Source organism: Nematolebias whitei, chromosome 2, assembly GCF_014905685.2.
Source record: "Nematolebias whitei isolate Nwh7 chromosome 2, NemWhi1, whole genome shotgun sequence".
NCBI classification, from domain to species: Eukaryota; Metazoa; Chordata; class Actinopteri; order Cyprinodontiformes; family Rivulidae; genus Nematolebias; species Nematolebias whitei.
The window spans coordinates 52,074,115-52,078,433 of NC_056499.1; the positions used below are offsets into that span (position 1 = coordinate 52,074,115).

Sequence of the window (4,319 nt, forward strand, 5' to 3'; positions counted from 1 at the left end):
CCTGACGCGGCCTCCTCGTCGTCTACGCCGCCTGACGCGGCCTCCTCTTCGTCTACGCCGCACGACGCGGCCTCCAAGGTCTCTTTGCCGCCAGCTGCGGCCTCCAAGGGGTCTCCGCCACCAGATGCGGCCTCCAAGTCGTCATCGCCGCCTGCTGCGGCCTCCAAGTCGTCATCGCTGCCTGCTGCGGCCTCCAAGTCGTCATCGCCACCTGCCACGGCCTCTAAGTCATCATCGCCGCCTGCCACGGCCTCCAAGTCGTCATCGCCGCCTGCCACGGCCTCCAAGTCGTCATCGCCGCCTGCCGCGGCCTCCAAGTCGTCATCGCCGCCTGCCGCGGCCTCCAAATCGTCTACGCCGCCTGGCGCGGCCTCCAAGGTCCTATGTGTTGGACGGCCTCCCGGCTGCCCCCCGGAATGTTGGTCCCATGATGGACAGCCTCCTGGCCGCCCCCCTGAACATTGGTCCCGTGATGGACGGCCTCCCGGCCGCCCCCCTGAACAATGACTCTAGGGACGGTCTCTTGACCGTTCAGATCTTTTGTGTTTTCCTGCTTGTGTTTTGCCTTAGTTTTTGTCAGGTCCTTGTGTTCTTCCTTGTGTTTCCTCTGGCCCTCCACCCTTGCAGTGCCGCCCTCCACCCGCCCAAGTCCTTCGGGAGGGGTGTTTTTTGGGGACGCCTGGAGGCGTCCTTGAGGGGGGGGTACTGTAAGGATGGTACCATTTGGTGGCTCTGTTTGTGTCTGTGTTTCCCTAGTGTTTCCTCTTCAGTTTAATTGGTGCCACCCTTGTCTTGTCACAGCTGTCTGTAATCACGTCTCGTCTTGTCCCTGTATATAAGCCGTCTGTTTAGTCTGTTTCCTTGTTGCGTCGTATTCGTTGGGTATCTCGTGTTCTCCTGCATCTCTTGAGTCTTCCCTGAGCTTCCGGAGTCCTTTTTGAGTTTCCCCCTGAGTCTTCTAGTTCATGTAAGTTTTGCTGACCCGTCAGCGTGTTATTTTGTAACTGTACTCATCATTAAAATATTTAGTTTTGTTATCTGCCGAGTTGAGTCCTGTCTGCACTACTGGGTTCGTTCCTGTCCACCAAATCCTGACAGATCTCAAATGTAATTCAATTCAATTCAATTCAATTCAAAAATACTTTATTAATCCCAAAGGGAAATTATTTGTTGTTGTAACTCGTTATCCTCATTTCATTAAGAGATGTTGTAGATGCTGATGGTTGTAGACAGGAAGGATCTCTTGTAAAGGTCCATCCCACAGATTATCAATAAGATAAGATTATCACAATAAGATTATCAATGAATGCATGCGACAAAGGATTTACTGATTATAACAAAGATTCATTCAAGAAACCTCCCAATATAAATCATAAAACCATAAGGACCTCTGCTCATTCGAAATTTGTCAAATGGCCTACATCTCCTAAAGTGAAAGAAAACCATTTTAAAATAATAAATAAGATATATCCAGTAGCCATGTTTCTGCACAGAAGATTTAACTTTGAGGTGGATTTGTGTACCTTTTGTAAATCTGAAGATGAATCCCTTGAACATTTGTTTTTTTCATGTCAATACTCACAAAGTTTCTGGACTGACATTACAAACTGGATTAATCTAAAACTTAACATTCCTCCCTTTGATGCTGATGCAATTTTATTTTATATGGATAATTTAAACTCAGCTTACTCTGATGCCATAAATATAGTCATCCTTATAGCAAAGTACCACATTCATTGTAGTAAGTGGAGGGATAATAAGCCCTCCTTCCCGTGTTTTATGAACGAATTCAAGTTGTACTATTCTTCAATAAGTAGATTAAAAAACTGGAAAACTGCTAGAACCATTTCACAACAGATATCAAAAAACTTGTCGTTTTAAGTTTCTCATATTGTTTTGCTCCTTTTTGTTTCTTAGGTTTCTTTTTTTTTCATTTAATGTTTTTTATATATGTATTTCTCAATTTTCATCATTTTGTAACACCCCCCCCCCCCCACACACACACACACAGCTTGTAAACTGTAGTTATGACACCCTTCACAAGTGTTTGTATATATCTTTCTCTTTTGTAGTGTTCTGTAGTTCTGTGTGTTTATTAATAAAAAAAATAATAAAAAAAAGCTCTCTCTGCTAACCCAAACATATGGGTCATGGGCAGAGTTAACATTATCAGCCATAGAGGTTAAAAACATCCATAAACTTTGACCAAGAATTCCCTAAAAAAACAAACGTTACATTAAATGACAACTCTCAGAAGCAGAGACAAAGTAACATCCTCTTAGTGGGGAGACTGTAAGGTCCCGGACATTAGGCCTGTCACGATAACAAATTTTCCTGGGTGATTAATTGTCTCAGAAATTGTGATAAAAGAAAATACTGTTTGAAATTTGACAATAATTAGTAATTATTGTCAAATTTAAGAAGAAAGATTGGTTAATTTTTGTGCGTAGCACCTTTTGTGACCACTGGATGGCAGTATAAGACTGTTTGAACCAAGAATGGATAGTGAGGGAGCAAGCAGCGTGTCTCTTTAAGAAAAATGGGAGGGAGGCCTCTTGACTAACATGGACTGTCTCTCCTTCCTTTCTTCGGTTCTTAGAAAGGCGGACACTTGGTGTGGTTTGAGCTCTTTAGCATAGCACTTGTCACACAAAGCTTTTAATAAAAAACCAGTAAACAAGTTTTTAGCGTCTAAAAAAGTTTAATCTGGTCCTCTGGACATTCAAAAAAACAAAACAAAGCAAAAAAACAAAAAAATGTAGAAACGTTTCGTCTCTCATTCGAGAGATTTCCTCAGTCTGAGGAGCTGTATTCAGCTCAGTCTCTTAAATAGCACCGTCTCAGAGTGGATCAACCAGTTTTGCTGCTGACAACCAAAACCAGCTGATCACATGCTCAAGAAGGACCATCAGCCTAACAATGGATCATTAGCACACTGATGGCTGTTAACTGTTCACAGAGGGCTGAGTGATACTAGCAATCACAGCATTGTAAGAGGGGGACAATTGAACCCGGAGGCCTCCATCCCGTTTAACGATGGACAATTTCTTTTCACAAAGATGGCCTCCTTTACTCCTCTCTCAAACCATCTTTCCTCTCTGTCCAGGATGTGAACATCTTCATCCCTGAAAGAGTGACCGCTGGCCTGGAGATGAGTGAGACATTTATTTTCTAAAAATAACGTTAATGTCATCATCAGGCCGCAGAGTCCTGGCCTGATGATGTTGATCTTCTGTGCTGGGCCATCCTTTTGGCCAGTGGCTGTTTTGTTTCCCCGATGTAAGACTGATCACAGCCCTCCTGACACTGAACAGCATACACAACATTACTCTGTTTGTGCCGGGGGACTGGATCTTTGGGATGAACCAGTCTTTGCCGTAATGTATTTTTGGGGTTTAAAAGCCACTGGGATGTTATGTTTAGAAAATAAATGTCTCAGTTTCTCTGATACTCCCTCAACATATGGAATGACCACTGGTCTGGGTTCCTCCTTTTCACCTTTTCTTTTTTTTTATCCAGTCCAGAACAACCCAAAATCCTTCAGATGGTGACCCCGACGTGATGATCTTCGAGCACACAAGGAGCGGTGAGATTCGACCCATGAGCAGAGCGGCCGTTCGCATCCAGAGGGGAAAGGCGCCTTACATAAAACAGGTAAGCGGGTTACCTAAGTTGGCCGAAAGGCCCAAAAACTCCGCTATTCGGCCGTAAACCAAATTGAAGCCTCTGGATGAGCATGGTGGGTTCTGTCTCCTGAAATAAAGGAGGAATAGCAGCTAAGTGTTAATATAATAACTAGAGGCATTGAGCACGGAGCTTAAAGTGTGCAGAATAATAGGATAATAGAGTACAAATAACAAAGAGAAGCGCTAAGACTAAGGTCAAAGAGAAAAGTGAAGATAAGAGATAAAAAAGAGAGTAAGAAGGCCAAAGAGAAAAAAAAGAGAGTAAGAAGGCCAAAGAGATAAAAAGAGAATAAGAAGGCCAAAAAACAGAAATAAGGGAAGAAAAAAATCCTAGTAGTATCTCTGCAGTAGCGCGCCTCCTATCGGTCGACGGGCCGGTAGTTAAACGTAGACGGGGTCACGTGAGCTCAGCTGACGTCGGGCTGGGGAATTGAGGGACCCCTTAAACGGACGGAATTGGCAAATAAAACTAGGATTAAAACGCGAGTCGGGGACCGTGGAAAAGGCGTGGAAAAAATTTATAAAAGGAGAAATCACGCTAAAAAAAAATAAATAAAAATTCAAAATGAAAAATGCCGTACACGAGACGATGAAAAAAAAAACTCAAAATGAAAAATGCCATACACGAGACGA

The 4,319-nt window shown here is 43.5% G+C and overlaps 1 long non-coding RNA gene across 1 annotated transcript in view; it reads left to right on the forward strand.

The window, feature by feature from the left end:
• The window catches only part of LOC119424807, a 21,522-nt gene extending 17,608 nt beyond the window's left edge, over positions 1–3,914 (forward strand). The window contains exon 2 of the long non-coding RNA XR_005187535.1: positions 3,520–3,914. This is a non-coding gene — a long non-coding RNA (uncharacterized LOC119424807). The remainder of the gene's footprint in view (positions 1–3,519) is intronic.
• The last annotated feature ends 405 nt before the right edge of the window (positions 3,915–4,319 follow it).